The following is a 17962-nucleotide window of genomic DNA, read 5'->3' as shown; positions in this document are numbered from 1 at the left end:
AGAAATAGTCTATTTTGTTAATTTTATTTATTACTTTTTATGACTACCTTTAGTTTTTTTTTTGCTTCTCCTTTTATTTGGTTTATTTTGCTAATATTTCCTAGCTTACTGTGTTAAACTATTATCTTACTTATTTTCAATCATTACTTTTAATATGTACATTTATGTTTATAAATTTTCCTCTAATTAATGTTGTACAAGCATCTCACAGGTTTTGATATGTAATACTATTTTTATTCAGTTATAAATATTCTCTAAGTTCTATTGTAATACTTTCTATTACTCATCTTTTACATATAAAAATATTTTAACTTTCCTAAAATAACTATATTTTACTTTTTATTAAATGGTTAATGTATTGTAGTTAGAGAATGTTGTTTTTATATCATAAATTATTTGAAATTAGTTGGGACATTACATGTGACCTAGCATGTGATCGATTTTATGTTGCAACAACTTAAAAAATACTTATTCTTTATTTGTTGGAGGCAGGGTTCAGTATATAGTCTCCATTAGAGAAAAATTATACTGAAGTTTTATATTGAAGTTTTCTATAAGTTATAATTGTCTTATCAATTTTCACATTATTGTTGGGAATTCTTATAATTCTCAATTATTAAAAATAATGTATATACTTTAATATGCGTTGGGCATTGTTATGTATCCTCTACATATAATAATTTTTTTTATCCTTACAATAACTCTATGAAGTGACTGCATTATCTCCCCAGTTTACAGATGAAACTAGGGGACAAAAGAGTTACACGAAGGTAAGTGTTCAAAAATCTAGTAATCGGTAGAGCCAAGATTTAAACCCTATCAGTCTAACTCCATTGTCCACATTTTTAGCTCCAACACTATACTGCTGCTACCAGTTTTTGCTTTATATATTTTAGGACTATGTTGTTAGAAATATACAACCTTACCCATGTTATGATTTGTTATAGAATTACATATTCCTTCTATTGTGCGCTGACTTTCATTTCTATCAAGGCTTTTTGCTTTTAACTCAATTTTGTATGATACTAATATTACATACCAGTTTCTTTTTGATTAGAGTTTGATTGTTGTTTCCTTCCCCACACTCCCTCCTTTTTTTTTTTTTTTTTTTTAACCATTCTGTATCATTTTTATCCCTCTGCTTGTTTGGACACTGTGCACTATCTTTTTTCTTTTTTTTCTTTCTTTTAGTTATTACTCCCATTATTTATATACATATATATAAAACTATCATTTTTTTCCCTAAAAGTTGACTTCCTCCACAACACATGGACCTTAATTCACTTTAAATGTTCATTAAAATCCCATAATATTTTTATTTTTGCAAAGCTTTTCAATTTTGCTTTTTTGCTTTTGTAAAACTCAAGAAAAATATATTCTTGAAACAATTATATTTATCAATATATTTATCAGAATCCATGTTAACATTTGGTTTTGTTCTCCCTCTCCTTTCCTGTAAGTTTACTTTTCTTGTTGCTGAAGAATCTCTTTTAAACATTTTTAAAATTAACTTTCTGTCTGTGGTAAATTTTGAAAGTCCTTGAATATTTAAATATGTTTTTGTTTTATTCTCACTATTGAAAAATAGTTAAGCTCACACACAAACACATGTGCACACATACATTCTCATTTATCCCTCACAGAAATACTAGTTTATTGATGAGAAAACTGAAGTGGAGCAAAGTTAAATATCTCCCCAAGGAAATGTAAAAGCGTAATATAAAGTAGAAAATATTGAACAAAATTATTGATGTGTTTTATCTTTTCTACTCCATTGAAAGCTACTTGAGAACAAAGACTATCTTTTATATAACATAGAATTAGAAAATGTTTGAATAAATAGCCTATTTCCATAAATGAAATTATAATACATAGAAAAATATAAATTAATAACTGATTTATTCATAATAATGAATTTACATTCTCCTTCTGACTATTACACATTTAAGAAAAGATATCTCATTTGTTTTTGTATCTTTAGTACATATGCAGTGCCTGGTACATGGTAAATGTTAAAAAAAATGATGTAGTTTTGGTGTGAAATACTTCATATATATTTCAAAAACACATGTATCTGAGCCGAATATAAAGATTGACATTTTACTCCAATCATGTTAAGATTCTTAATGATTATCTAAAATAATTTAAATTTTTACCATTTTCTTAATGATGATAAAAACACATAACAGAAATTTGCTATCTCAAGTATTTTTAAGAGTACAGTTCAGTAGTGTTGAGCGTATTCACATTGTTGTGCAGTGGTTCTCCAGAAGTTTTTCATCTTGAAAATTGAAACTCTATACTCATAAAACAACTCGTTATTTCTCCCTTTCCCTTGTCCCTAATAACTACAACTTTACTTTGTTTTTATAAATTTGCCTACTTTAGATACCTCATCATTTTTTGACTGCTCAATATTATTAAACATTTCAGGTAGTGCTGGTGGGACAAGTACATTAGGGACATATACTTTATGATAGACACATGCAAATCAAGAGAAAAAGAAAGAGAGGGGAGGGGAAAAGGGGAGAAGGATGAAGGAATAGAAGGGAGAAGAGAGAAAGAAGAATAGCAATTTCTTGTGGAAATTTGCTACCTAATTTCAAGCTAAGAGGAACCATTTCTTGGGTAACAACTAAAAAGTAGTCTTCTCTTTGAAACATGAATCATAGCCTAAAGGACCATGTGAGAGAATTCCTATATTTCTTCTCTTGCTATTTTTTTAATTTCTATTGGGAGGAGGTTGAAAACAGAAGCATTATTGGAATATTAAGAATCTTTCCCCCTTGGGGATCTTTTTAATAAGGCAAGTCTGGAAAAACTTCAAATTTTCTTCAATAGCTAAGTGAAGGCCAAATTAAATATAAATTAATTAGTTTTATTCTCTTTCTTGATTACTTCATTTGTATTTTTTGAGGTCATAGTGGCTCTCCCTAGTCATAAACTGATCCTACTTTGCAAACCACAATTTAAATCAGTAAGCACTCCACAAAGTCTCACACTGTGGATTAAGGAAATATCTAGATGGCTAAGGGGGACTATAAAAGGATTTAGATTTAGAGGTCAAAATATTCCTTTTGGGAGCCCCCACATGGCACCTAGAAAAAATGCCCTGCCGATTTGGCTCAAACCCTCCAGAGAGTCTCAGGCCTTCTAGAAATCCACATGTACTACCTTAGGATGCAGCTTTAGCCATGAATGTAAAAATGTAGCTTAGCTATGAAGGGTCTAGAGGGCCTTACCCCTCTGGGCCCATAGTTAAAAACAACCTTCTATTCTAATTTTTTAAAATTTTATTATTTCTGGCATAAAAAGATTTAAGGGATTATTTTTTCTTATTTATTCATCCAATGTATATTTACTGAATGCCTACTATGGTCAATACCTCTATTAGATAGTATGCCAAGCACTGTAAAGTCAGAGAATTCCTGCCTTCGTGAAGCTTCAGTCAGCTTATTATATGCTTATCATGTGATTTAGGGCACTCAAAAATATGAGATTGAGCAGAATCCCCAGAAGCCACCTAGGCCATTCCCCTACTGAAAGAAAAGATTTAATAAAATCTTTTCTGACAGATTTGGTTATTTGCTGTGGCTGAAGATATTCAGAGAGGGGATTTCCCCAACCTTTGAATCAGAGTCAGTGTTCTTATGTGGACTAAAATACATATGTAAAATGTTTCTCATGCAAACCAAGGTAGAAAGGTAGCCTGTGGTAGTAGTGTTACTAGACAAGATACAGAATGCCCAGTTAAATTTGAATTTTAATATTACTATGACACAAATATTGCATGGGATATTCTTATACTAGAAACTTATTTGTCGTTTATCTGAAATTCAAATTTAACTGGGCAGCCTTTAATTTTGTTGTTGTTAAATCTATCTCTATATGGTAGAGAAACAAGGAAGGTCAGGCAAAAGTTATTTGAAATATTAAATTAATTAATGTCATAACAAATTAAACAATTCAGTAGAGATCAAACATTTATGACTTGGATTATGGCACCGTCAGCAACGAACTTACTTTGGAACTCCCTCCTGGCCAATTCTCTTCACATAGGGATGACATTGGGAGAGCGTGTGCATCACTAGTCCTCACATTGTGGATTCTTATGATTAAAACAAATGGTTCAGGCTATTTGCTTTTAGAAGAGTCATATGTTTTAATTAGGGCCTCTTTCAGACCTCTGTGTTTCCATTTTATTTTTAATAAACTACCCCTGTGAGACTAGGCAATAACACAATGGAGTTCACATGTATACTACTGGATTTGAATTTTTACCAGCCATTTCACAATCTACTTTGAAGCATACAGAAACTTTCCTAATATCTCTGCGGGGTTTATGTTCTATCTTAAAGTTTTACCAAAAAGTAAGGTCGTGAGTGTACAGAAAATTAAAATAACTGTACTGTAAGCTCTGTGGTAGCAAAGACTAGGCCTGTTTTGCTCAGCACCAACAACCAAATGTCTAGCACAGTGCTCTCTAAATATTGCTGGATGATATTAAAGAATTCTATCTTTCAAATTCCATATACCCTTCACTCCAGCTAGAAAAGTACAAATTCTATCCATGACTTTCACAAAGGACCTCCATTTATTTTTGTATATATAAAAGGCAAGTCTGGAAAAAAATATATATATATATATAGTAATATGCTTTGCCCATTTTGAGATCTTTTATTATTCAAAGTAAGGAAGCCAATAATTTTTAAAAATTAATTTCTCCAAGAAATGACAATACCAAGTATTTATTTCATATTATTTCTCTAGATTAAAATGTAAATATTTTATTGAAGTATAATTTACATGTCGGGTTACAGTACTTCTCAAGATAACACAAAAATCCAAATTGGGCCTTTAATATTGTTACAAGATAAACTGAGGCATATTAAACCTTTTAAGAGTTTACTTGAGCAAAAACCAATTCCAAATGGGCAGTGCCAAACCATAAGAGGTTAGGTGCACTCCACCCCAAGGAGGGAGGGGGAAAACTTACATAGAGAAGGTGCAGAAGCAAGGAAAGGAGATTATTTCACTGGCTATAGCTCAAAACCTAGTTGACTGTCATTGTTTGTTCTTTGGTTTTAATTTTGTAACCTTGAGGTATTTACAAGCTTAGATTTAGTTTGCTTATGTAGGCCACCACAGCATTAAAGTCATGTCAGTCTGATGGTCCATAACATTCACCCAGGGCAAGTTGTTTAACTAATTAACAATATCATGCTTCTCCATTTAAAAATGTTTAATATTCCTTACTAGGTGTCTATTAATAAAAAAGGGCAACTTTATACTATTAATCCTAAATAGTATAAATGAGTCTTCTAGGTAGAAATTTCTCCTAAATCATTTACACAACACTTTTAACTTTTTTGAAAGAAGGAATGGGCAACTAGAGAGAGAAAGTAGCTAGTTCCAGATCACATAGAATTAAAATTCAAACCTGTTTGTCTTCATTCTGAGTCCTCTGTTCTTTCCACTGCATCGGCATGTTTTTATTTGAAATTCAAGACTTTTTGGCTGAATATCTAAATATGTTCTGAAATGACAAAGAGCAAAAGCGAAAATTCTGGCATTCCCTGTTTTTATACTAGCATTTAAACAAGCATTTAAAAAGTTTGCATTAGCAGTTTTTTAACAACTCACGTAACAGACTTTAAGGAAGTATTTACTTTCTTACAAAGTGGAAATAATTCCCTATTCCTTTGAATTGTCTTGGACATTGCCTAAATGGCTGTCATGAGGTAAGATCAATGCAGGTTCTCGGTTTGACATGCTGGTAGAGTTACCATCTGAGTTTCCTCTGGAAAGTCTGAGAATAAAATGTCTAGACTGATTTTCAGTCCAGAAGCTCAGACTTCAAGAAACTTCGGGCGGTTACAGCAGCCTAAGGAGATGGAGTAAACCCAGCTGGGGCATGCACAGTCACGCTGTGTCCATCAGATTTTACACCAATTCCAGCTTTTTCTCTCTTCTGCCAGAATAGGAATCAACTCATTTTTCCCAAGCTACCTCCTCACCAAAACCTCTTTCTTTTTTCAGTTTCTTTCTGGTCCTGCCTTGGTTCTAGTTTCAACCAAATTTCTTTCCTTTTCTTTTGTTGCTGAGTTTGGAATATAACTAATCTTTATATTTTCATTTTCTTTTTAACTCTGAATGGGCAAATCAGACTAGATACTTATCTTTGATTAATTCATTCATTCCATAGACATGTTCTTAGCACTCATTGCACATAATATACAAAGCAAATGGGAGATGAAGGTCACTCTATTGCACAACCTCAGCCAGTATTACTCACAAAGCGATCCTGCTTAGAAGTCAGTAATAAGACCTTAACATCTGCTCTGCTGAAGTTGGCTTTGATCTTCCTGCTCTCCAAGTACTAAATCTGAGAGCCTTGCTATGTCATAGAAGGAGGTAGCATTTGCATCTGGTGGGGCCATACTCATAACTGTACCCTTTCGAGGTGTTTTTTTTTTTTTCTTTTCTCCAAACAGTAGGATATCCTGGAGGAAAGACATGAAATAGAGTATCAGTAAGTAACCCTGGTGGGCAGGTAGCCAAAGTGGAACCTCTATATTTTATAAGGTCTCTCTTGTCTAGGGACCAGCCTGGTAGGGAAGTGGAAACTCTCTCTGTCACTAGAGCTATACTTATTGTGCCCTGGGTGACAGTTTATGGGCCACATTTGGACAGCAGTAGCTCAGGCCAACTTAACAGTAAGGAGAGCAGCCCATACCAGGCACCATGAATCGCAAGCCATAGAGAAAGACAACTATATCTAGCAAAGGTGGAATCCAATCATGAGACTGAGGGCTCCTCCATTATAGAATGGGAAACCAAGGAAAATCTGTTGACCTGGAGGACATACAAAGACGTACAAAGACAGGAACATCTGGGGCTACCAAAGTGTTCAAGGGAGGTTCCTAAATCTCATGATTTTATCTACTCCTATTTTTACCAACACTGCAACAGTCCCAGCCATCATGATCTCTGGATGACAGCAGACCTAGTTGGTCTCTTTTCCCCACATCCAGTCTTTTTTTTCTTCTTGTAGCCAAAGTCATTCTTTAAAAAGAAAGAAAGAAAGAAAGAAAGAAAAAAGAAAGAAAGAAAGAAAGAAAGAAAGAAAGAAAGAAAGAAAGAAAGAAAGAAAGAAAGAAAGAAAGAAAGAAAGAACAGCATACAAATTTGATTATGTAACATGCTCTCACTGTCCTTGAATATCTTCCCATTTTAAGATAAAGCAAAACTCCTAAGAGGTCCTTCATAGTGGAACTTTTAACATTACATTTTCAGCCTCACTTTCCACTAAGCCTCCCATGTTATCTCCAGTCTCACCACCAAACTGGCTTTTTATTCAGGCCCTGCCACTCACCAAACTTCCTCCTGACAGAGTATTTACATAAATATTTCCTTTGCCTAGAATGCTCTTCCTCCTATTTTGATCCATCAACTCCTACTCAACTACCAGTTTCAGCTCAGGTTTAGCTTTCTTGAGGACACTTTTTACAATTCCAACTAGGTCAAATCCCCTAGTCAAGGTTTTCATGCACCTCTCCTTGATAGCATCCACAATGATTGTAATTTTACTTCTCTTTATGTGATCATTTGATAAATGTCTGTCTCCTCTACTAGACTGCAATTCCATGAGGGGAAGAATGGTTTTTTGGTGACCTTTGTCTTCCCAGTGCCCAGGCAGAGGTTGGGGCATAGTGGTCACTTTTTATGTATCTGTTGATTGAATGAGTGTGTCTGCAAGAGGTGAGACCTGTCTGCTTCTAATTTTTTTTTTTTTAATAGATTTTCGTTGTGCTCTTAGTACTTGGCAACCAGAAGCTCTTGGACCTCCAGGTTTCTGGATAAGGAAGCAACTCAAATAAGGTGGGAATTCTATGTAATAGAGGACTCTGCAAGCTGGGTGACTTAGCATAAGATTACAGTGTTACTATGCTATGTTGATATTTTTGCAAACCAAGACAATGATGCAAACCACCTCACTAAGTCCCATTAAGACAGGATAGTAGACCTGGCGGGGTGGTAAACTTCCTCTCTGTTCTGCTATTGCTGTGTCCATCTGACGGGATTGTGACCTGGAATATTTGGTAATAAGGACCACAATTAGCCAAGCCATAGTGTAAGGCTATAGATTGGCATGATGTTTTAGGCAGAAGCACTCAGCCTAAGATGAAGCAGACAGTGGTCCATGCCTTAACTTAGAAGATATTTTTCAAAACCAAACTTCAGCATGGCAAAGCTTGCTGTTTTCTTATTTGTAAACTGGTATTGCAATCTGAGGTTACATTTAGTAATAATTCCAGACATACATGGCTGGTTTCTTAAAGCCAAGTAAGTATTTAGATAATAGAAGGAACAAAAGGTCAGGCTCAGGCCTGCCAAAGCTTGACGGCGACACATGTTTTCAGGAAAAGAAACAGTGATTTCCTTTATTCTAGTCTGAAACAATATCTTCGAAGTCTTCACTTACTGTAAAATAATAGTATATCATCTGCATGGAACACGAGGAAATAATTAAAACCTGACCTTAACTTACATTGTAGCAGTTAAGTGAACATAAATGATGTTTTATATATAAAAGTATTTCGAGTTTCTAGGAGGAAGGCTCTAATAGAAAACCTAAAGAAGGTTCACTCTAGGTGTTTCTACAAGTAAAATTACATTTAAATCACATGTACTCACTTTTTTATGAAATCTGAAGCTAATTCTAGCTGGAAATTGAGCAGATTTAGCCCGATCAGGGAAATACTGCTATAGGTATTCTCTAAAATGCTGGTGTGACAGGTAGGCATAAAAATCTTGAGCCGACTATAGTGAAACAGACCAAGGCTAAGAGGTTCATTTAAGGTGAGTCAATAGTAAAATTCCTCTACTCGTATCCTTTTTGAAATAAGTGAAAAATAGCACTATTACACTTGTCTCCAAAACGACCTCTAAAATCATTCTTTTGCATCATTCAAGCTACACCCACCACTAAATTGCTCTCTAAAACCGCTAAACTGCAGTCTTGTCTAAAGGTTAATGATAGAAACCCATAACATAACATTCATAAACAGTTTCAGAAAGAGAAAGATGTCTTGACCAGCAAACAGAAAAAATATTTACAACATTATTGTAAGTGCATGAAGGACAAATAACAAGTATACCCCTTCATTTTTTTAGTAAGACCAATTGAGGAAGAGCTGTGTTATGACTCAGAACTAACTTTTGCTTTAATCTGATATTTAGACATCAGTGATGGTGCCAGCACTTTTTATGATGAGATTTGTCTACCTATGCTTTGGACGGAGTGTCCTGAAATAGCCCTTCTGTATTCTTTGGGAAACGGAAATGGAGACAGTGAGAGGGTGGGAAGAAAACCCCTCACTTCAGATCATACCAACTGGACTTCCAATACAGGATCCCATGTAAGGTCTACTTCTGGCCAGTGAATTGATGAGCAAGAAGTGAAATGAGAAGCCCAAGGGAGGCTGCAGCCTCTGAGATCTGTGCCAACTCTCTCCAACCACAGTCTTTCCAATGGTTAAGGGGTACGTGGGCACCATTGCTCTGGAATACACAATGAAGAGTTACCAGCCTAGTTGCAGCTGCTTGGAAATATTTTCGGTTGGACTTGCTGAATATCAATGACAAAAAGCAATCAGCCAGAAAGCCCTTATTACAAAAGTATGTGCCACTTTCCAAACAATGTAAGGCTTTAATGGCCAAAATAAAAGATGTTTTTCTTCTTGGTCTCTACCTGACAGAAAGAGGGATCCCTGGGGTTCTTAAGAAAGAGGGCATGTGAACCCCTGCTTTTCCTAATTTGTATGGAAGCTGCTTATATCATAAAGAGTGAGGATGAACGGGAACTAAGAAATATCAAGGTGACCTCTCTTACAATTACAAACGATATACTAGTGCAAATGAATAGAAAAAGGAAAGAAAAAATAATATGTTAAGATCAGCTAGAATATATATTCCAGAGTTTGAGCAGTGGTTCTGCCCACATACAACCTTTAGGGCATGTACATAAGCAGGGGTTGGTTTAGCAAGGAAACAGAAGTTTACCTGTTCCCCAGTGATTTACATGAATGATAACCCAAAACAAACTAGCAATTAAAAAAAATGGCCAAAAGTCACATTCATATTTGTCTGGGAATTCATGTTGGAGTGAGGCCTTTTGGAATTGTAACAATGAAATGTTAACATTTTGATCATTTTAATCATCATTCATAAATCTTGAAGTTTTGCCAAAGTAAATACATTTGCTTCGGGTTAAAATGTACCAGTTTTGTATTTTCACTTAGCACTGCCCTGCCACTCTGCCATACGATTTCCAAATGGGAGGACATTACTTGGATCATTAGCCTTGACTCCTATACAAACCTAGTCACTCAAAGTAGCTCAAAATAAAGCAATTGTTATGGGAAGATTCTAAGTTGGGCATAGAAACCTTGCAGATAATCAACACACAGGAATTTGAACACAACAGAATGTACCCTGGGCTTCCAGTCCAAAATTATTTGACATTTAAGATGATGGATTTTATTTTGCCTCCCAGATTTCACAAATGTTGACATATTGCCACATTTGCTCTTTTATTAAAGAAATAAAATGTGTAGCTGTCACTGATGTCTCTTTCCACATGTCATTCCCTCTTTTCCCAAAGAAAACCACAAGGCCACAGAATCTGGCACAGTGCCAAGAAATGCACACTGTGCATCTATAACTCTGGTTGTGCAGTCGGGCAGCCCAATGACCACTGTGTAAAGTGCCTGCCTTTGTTGTTGACAGTTCATTATAAGTGTTTGTATCTTTACGCATTTAGTATGCTTTCAGTGTTTCAAAAATATTTACAAAGACACAATATTGTGTATATCTTTCTACATCTTACATTATTTTTAATTAGAGTAGTGATGATGTTTGCCTGACCACTAACTATTCCCTCCCTATTCCTTGCTAACAGAGCTTCAATTTTGTTGAAGTTTCCATTCCTTAGGAAAGGAGAACCCATCCCCTGTCAAGAGTAAATACCAGCTAGTCTAAGCAACTATGGTGATCTTATTCCTTCTCAATGAGTGGACTACATGTGATATAACTGTGGTCAATGGAACAAGCAAGATCCTGTTAGAAGGCTCATGGGAAAGATTTCTTATTTTTGAAAGCGCAGAAAGAAATGGCTTTATCTTCTGCTGGATGTTGTCATATCTGAATGTGAGACCTAGAACTGTGTGTCCATCTTGCTATTTTGAGAAGCTGGCCTGAAGATATGTCTACATACTGATGATGGCAGAGCAGAAGTATGAACAAAACAGGGAGAAGCTATATTAACAAATCTTCAGGCTATCCTACCTCAGGTTTCTTTTTATATGAGCTAATGCATTTCTTTTTTGTAAGCCATATTGATCATATTTTTATTATTTTCAGGAAAAGAAAGTCTGTGTTATTTGAATTGGGAAATACAGATTTTTCTTCTATCTTTTCAATCACAGAATAGTCCCACTGTATGAATATTTATTCATTCTCGCATTAGTGGATATTTAAACCACTTTAAGTTTTTTAGCTATTACTAACGATTTTGCAGCAAACATTCCAACACATTTCTCTTTATGCATATTATATAAGTGGAATTGTTGGGTCATATACATAGGCTATATACATCTTCACCTATATTAGATATTTCCATATAGTTCTCCAAAGAACTTTAAACAATTTATGCCTCTGCAGCAGTATTTATGAATATCTCTTTCCCAACATCATTGCCTTTTCAAACTTTGAAATTTTGGTATGTTCTAATCCTTGAAATTTTGCCTTCATGATGAAACAGTGTATTCTTGTTGCTTCCATTTGCATTTCAATGTTTCCAAGTGAGGTTGAGAAATTTTTCAAAAATTTGCTGGTTTCATTTAAATCATTTATTCATTTTTCCATTGAATTGTTTGTTTTTGTTAGTTTTTAGAATTATTTTATTAGTCTAGGCTTTAATGCCTTATCGGTTATAAGCATTATAAATATCTTCTCCCAGGGAATTACTTGTCTTTTTTTTTCAATTACAGTTGACATTCAATATTATTTTATATTAGGTTAAGATATATATTATAATGGTTAGACATATAATTTATGAAGTGATGCCCCTGATTAGTCTAGTACACACTTGGCACTATACATAGAACAATATTATTGACTGTATTCACTATGCTATACTTTACATCCCTGTGATTACTTCATAACTACCAATTTGTACTTCTTAATTCTTTACCTTTTTCACTCAGTCCCCCAAACCTGTTCCATCTAGAAACCATCAGATTTTCTCTGTATCTTTTTTTATTTTCTTCTTTACATACCACATATAAGTGAGATCATATGGTATTTGTTTTTCTCAATCTGATTTTTTACACTTAGCATAATACTCTCAAGGTCCATTCATGTTGTCACAATAAGATTTATTTTTTTATTGGCTGAGTAATATTTCATTGTGTTTATGTACCACAACTTTTTTATCCAGTTGTCTATTGATGGGCATTTAGGTTGCTTTCATATCTTGGCTTTTATAAATTGCTCTGCAGTGAACACAAGGTTGCACCTATCTTTTTGAATTAATGTTTTGGATTTCTTTGAACAAATAGCCAGAAGTGGAATCACTTGGTCATAAAGTAGTTTTATTTTTATTTTTTTGAGGAAACTTCATACTGTTTTCCATAGTGGCTGCACCAATTTGCAATCCCACTAACAGTACACGAGGGTTTCCTTTTCTCTACACCCTCAAAGACGCTTGTTGTTTGTTGATGATAGCCACTCTGACAGGTATATGGTGATATCTCATTGTGGTTTTAATATGCATTTCTCTGATAATTAGTGATGTTGAGTATCTTCTCATATGTCTATTGGCCATCTGTTAGTTTCTTTTGCTGCGCAAAACCGTATTAGTTTGATGTAGTCCCATTTGTTTATTTTTGCTTTTCCTCTTGCCCAAGAAGGTATATCACAAAAGAAATTACTAGTAGCAGTATCAGAGAGTTTACTGCCTATGTCTTCTTCTAGGAATTTTATGGTTTCAGGTCTTACATTTCAGTCTTTAATCCATTTTGAATTTATTCTTGTATATGGATTAAGAAGGTGGTTCAGTTTCATTGTTTTGCATGTATTTATTCAGTTTTCTCAACACCATTTATTGAATAGACTTTTACCTCCATTGTGTATTCTTGCCTCATTTGTCATAGATTAAATGACCATGTAGACATGGGTTTACTTTTGGGCTCTCTATTCTGTTCCATTGATTTATGTGTCTGTTTTTATGCCAGTACTGTGCTATTTTGATCCTAGTTTGATATCAGGTAGTGTGATACTTCCAACTTTGTTCTTCTTTCTCAAGATTGCCATTGCTATTTGGGGTCTTTTATGGTTCAATATAAATTTTAGGATTATTTATTGTAGTTCTGTGAAAAATGTCTTTGGTATTTTTATAGATTGCATTGAATCTATAGATTGCTTTGGATAGTATGGACATTTTAATGTTGTTAATTCTTCTTGTCCACAAACACGGTATATGCTTCCATTTATTTTTATCTTCTTTAACTTTTTCTTTAATAACTTATAATTTTATGAGTACAGATCTTTTACCTCCTTGGTTAAATTTATTCCTAGATATTTTATTTTATTTTATTGATGCAATTATAAATGGGATTGTTTTCTTAATTTCTTTTCTGATAATTTTTTATTGATATTTAGAAATGTAACTAATTTCTGAATACTAATTTTGTATCCTGTTACTTTGCTGAATTTATTTATCAGTTCTAATCATTTTTTGGTGGAATCTTTAGGGTTCCCTGTATATGCTATCATGTCATCTACAAATAATGAGTTTTACTTTCCAGTTTGAATGCTTTTTATTTCTTTTTCTTGTCTGATTACTATAGCTAGGACTTCCAATACTATAAAAGTGGTGAAAGTGGACATCCTTGTCTTGTTCCTGGTTGTAAGGAAAACTCTTTCAGCCAGATGTTAGCTGTAGGTTTGTCATATATGGCCTTTGTTATGCTGAGAGATTTTATTATAAAAGGATACCGTATATTTGTCAAATACTTGTTTTGCATCTATTGATATGATCATAAAATTTTCATAAATCTTTCAGTTTGTTAATGTGGTGTATCATATTAATTGATTTGTGGATATTGAACCAACTTTGCATCCTAGGAATAAATCCCACTTGATCATGGTGTATGATCTTTTTATTATATTTCTGTATTTGGTTTGCTAATTTTTTTTAGGATTTTTTCATCTATATTCATCAGGAATATCAGCTTATGATTTTCTTTTCTTTTCTTTTCTTTTTTTTGTAATGTCTTTGTCTGGTTTGAGAATACGGGTAATGGTGGCCTCATAAAATGAGTTTTGGAGCCTCCCACCTTCTTGAATTCTTTGGAATAGTTTGAGAAGAATAGATGTTAATTCTTTGAATGTTTGGTAAAATTCACCTGTGAAGACATCTAGTTCAGGGTTTTTGTTGGGAGTTTTTTGATTACTGATTTGGTATTGTTAGTAGTAATTGGTGGGTTCAGATTTTTTGTTTCCTCTTGACCTAGTCTAGGAAGATTGTGTTTTTATAAATTTATCTATTTCTTCCAGATTGTCCAGTTTGTTGGTATATACTTTCTTGTAGTATTTTCTTATAATCCTTTGTATTTCTATGGAGTACGGACTTCTTCCATTTCTGATTTTATTTGGGGCCCCTTTTTTCTTGATGAGTCTGGTTAAAGATTTATCACTTTTGATTATTTTTACAAAGAACCAGCGCTTGGTTTCATTGATCTTTCATATATATATATATACACACACACACACACACATATATATATACATACATTCATATATTTAAATTCTCTTTTATTTCTGCTCTGATCTTTATTATTTCCTGTCTTCTATTCTCTTTGGGCTTTGTTTGCTATTCTTTTTCTAGCTCTTTTAAGTGTAAAGTTAGATTGTTTATTTGAGAATTTTCTTGTTTCTTGAGGTAGGTACTTGTCTTTTTTTTATAGTATCTTTTGTGACACAGGCATTTTATACTTGAATGTAATCAAATTTATCATTTTTTTATTTAGGACTTGTGATTTTTATGTCTTTTTTAAAAATTATTTTCTAACAGGTCATAATGATAGGACCCCTAATTGTTTTTAATTATAAAGTTGATTTTCCATTTAGATTTTTAATATATCTAGTTATCTTTGTTTGCTCCAGTCTTTAATAAGTGGAGATCTCTAAGGTGTCTTATTGTCTAAATTAGTTGTATAAATTAAGTTATAATTAGAAAACAGAAACCATAGTAGGTATTTCAAGAAAGTGAATTTAATATAGAGAAATGGTTACACAGCTGTTGAAGGAGTGAAAAGATGAAAAAGGATCCTTTTTTTCTTTTTTAACTCAGAGATAATAACTAAAGGAAGCAGATATCAATCTTAGGTCTGAGAGAACAGAATGAAAGAGTCATGGCTAACAGATTTTAGAAATTCAGAGGATTCCCTTGCTGAATGTTTGCTCAGACCTTTAAAAAAGTAACTGCCACCTGAGTCCTGCTAGGACACCAAAATCAGGCTGGCTCTGGGAGTGCTTAAAAAAACTAGAAACTGGAGTAAATTACCCTCTGCTGGGCTGAATTGCTGCTGCCTAGGTAAATTACTACCCTAGGGCAATGCTAATAGGAAAGCAAGTAGAAAGAGCCAAGTTGTCTCCTCTTCCTGCATTCTAATCTGCCTCTATTACCTCCCATTTGCAGAACCTAAGGGGAAACCAGGTAGCAAGAGAATCTGTAAAGAGTAGATTTCCTTTTCCCAGTTGCAACTTTACTGAACAGAGCATAGAATGGTGGTTTGAATCCAAGAGACAGTCTAGATAAATAAATAGCCCATTGGTGGTTCCACAATGGGCTATATGCACCAAAGGGAACATGAAACCTGATTCATTGCGGTGGGGGGAGAAAAGGAAAAAATAATACAATTTTGCTAATACTTAACAAGACTGTTTAATTTAGAGTTTCACACTGGTGCTTCCACTTAATATATGTAGCCTTATTGAATTTAAATGTAAGCTAAACACTTTTACCAAAAGACCTGAATTATAAAGTTGGCTTTTGATATAGAATAACAAGTTACTGTTGGTAGTGTGCTACTAGCAGATATTTTCTTAAAAATAAACACCATTAATTTGACCCTTCATGATGAAGGTGACATTTTTAGCAATAAGAAATAGCTTTTCAAATGAAGCCTCTTACATAAAGAGAATTCCGAAGAAAATATTCCTATTATTATGTTACTTTGTTGGCAAATTGATACCAATCAAAAATCTCAACTGCACAAATTATAAATTTGAAATTAGAATATTCTAATCAAAATATTTTCCAAATAAAAGATTCTAGTGTACTTTCAATTCATTTTCTAAAAGTTTAAAAATAGGCTACCTTCTAATTATTATCTAGGAACAATGGATTGATATTAGAGAATATGGAACTTTACTAGCTAAATTTTGACAAAAAAAAAAAACACTTAAAATTGCTGGTTGAGACTGAAAAATGAATCTCAAAATGTAATAAATGCCACCAATGACACACTTTTTTCATTTGGACATATGGGTTATTGTTAATAATCTTTTTAAAACTATAGTATCTATTAATACCAAATAATATGAATCTAAAACTAGATTTTTGAATCACTAGAGCATAATATATTAAATTAAGGTTTTAGAATAAATGTCACCTTTGGGTCAGATCCAAGTTCTGGTGTTGCCCCAATGGTAGGGAGAGGAGAAGGATAACTACAGTGCAGACCTGTAGTTAGCATTTTTCCTTGATACTACCTCAAATGACTAGTGAAAAATCACAGATCATTGAGATTCAATAGTTTTATTAAAAGTATACTTTAGAAAGACAAAGAATGCCCCAAAGAGGCACATGGTCCCAGCTCTATAACCAACACAAAGGGGCCAAAACAGCTATAAAAGGGCAAAAAGGCCACAAAAGACCACCAAAAAGAGAGAGAGGGCCCAGAAGGGCAAAAAGGGAGGGGAGAGCCTAGAAGGCAGAAAGGCAAAAGGGGTCATCTAGAAGGGCAAAAAGGACCCAGAAGCGGGAATGTCTGCCTTATATTTGGGCCGTGATGGGTGGTTCCAAAGGCATTTCTAGGTGATTGGCAAGTGAGGTCATTTTGACTGACACCTAATTGACACTAGACACTAACTTTGCTTAGTGCGCATGTGCATACCCAGAATCCTGGCATAGTCATGATATTATAATGATAGTATAATGAAGCTGAAGTTATGAGCAGTAGTTTCTGCACATGCATTTGTAGCTGGTATAGGCAAGGAGCTTTTATGGCCTTTGTGCTCTAGGGTTTGGGGTATTTCTGGGAGGTCCTTGAGGAAAGTTTTCAAGGGAAGTTTCTATAGTTACAGAGCTGGGCCCCTATTCTTTTGTTCCCCTGTTTCTCATGTCTGACTAGCTACCTAACATAAGGAAAAATATTTGCTCTCAAGAAAAAATTAAGTGAAAACAAAACATTTTTATATTGTTAGTAAATAAAATAATAAAATATTTCTCTTTTATTTTTAATTTATTCTTGTTTACAATTTAAATTCATATTTGTTTAGTAATATGTAGATATAATTTATGGACAAATATACTATATTGGGTCTGTTTGAGAAATTTGGTTATTTTTAGTCTAATGAGGTTTGTAGTGATTCGTGTAACCAAAAATGTTTAGAGACTACTCATTAAGTGGTTGTCATATTTTACTTGTTTTAACTCCTAAATCTAAATTATGTAATATCAAGGAATATCCCAAGATAGACTGAGTTTGAAAGCTTTTCTTTCCTAAAGAGTTATAACACGTTACATGTTTCAATTATTTTAGCACTAAATACTTTAGAAGTTTTTATAGCATGAAGTGCTTTGATGAATAAGTGACTGACTTCCAACTAT

The 17962-nt window shown here is 33.7% G+C and overlaps 1 long non-coding RNA gene across 1 annotated transcript; it reads left to right on the top strand.

Annotated features, from left to right (window-relative positions):
- The first annotated feature begins 687 nt into the window (after window positions 1-687).
- On the top strand, window positions 688-10298 carry LOC112483583. The gene is made up of 3 exons (XR_003047715.1): window positions 688-770; window positions 7801-7881; window positions 9244-10298. It is a non-coding gene; the product is annotated as an uncharacterized LOC112483583 (long non-coding RNA).
- Window positions 10299-17962: the final 7664 nt, after the last annotated feature.

The sequence above is a fragment of the Pteropus alecto genome, unplaced genomic scaffold, assembly GCF_000325575.1.
Source record: "Pteropus alecto unplaced genomic scaffold, ASM32557v1 scaffold164, whole genome shotgun sequence".
NCBI lineage: Eukaryota > Metazoa > Chordata > Mammalia > Chiroptera > Pteropodidae > Pteropus > Pteropus alecto.
The sequence above is the reverse complement of the archived record's forward strand: the minus strand, read 5'-3'. Positions and strand labels throughout refer to the sequence as shown.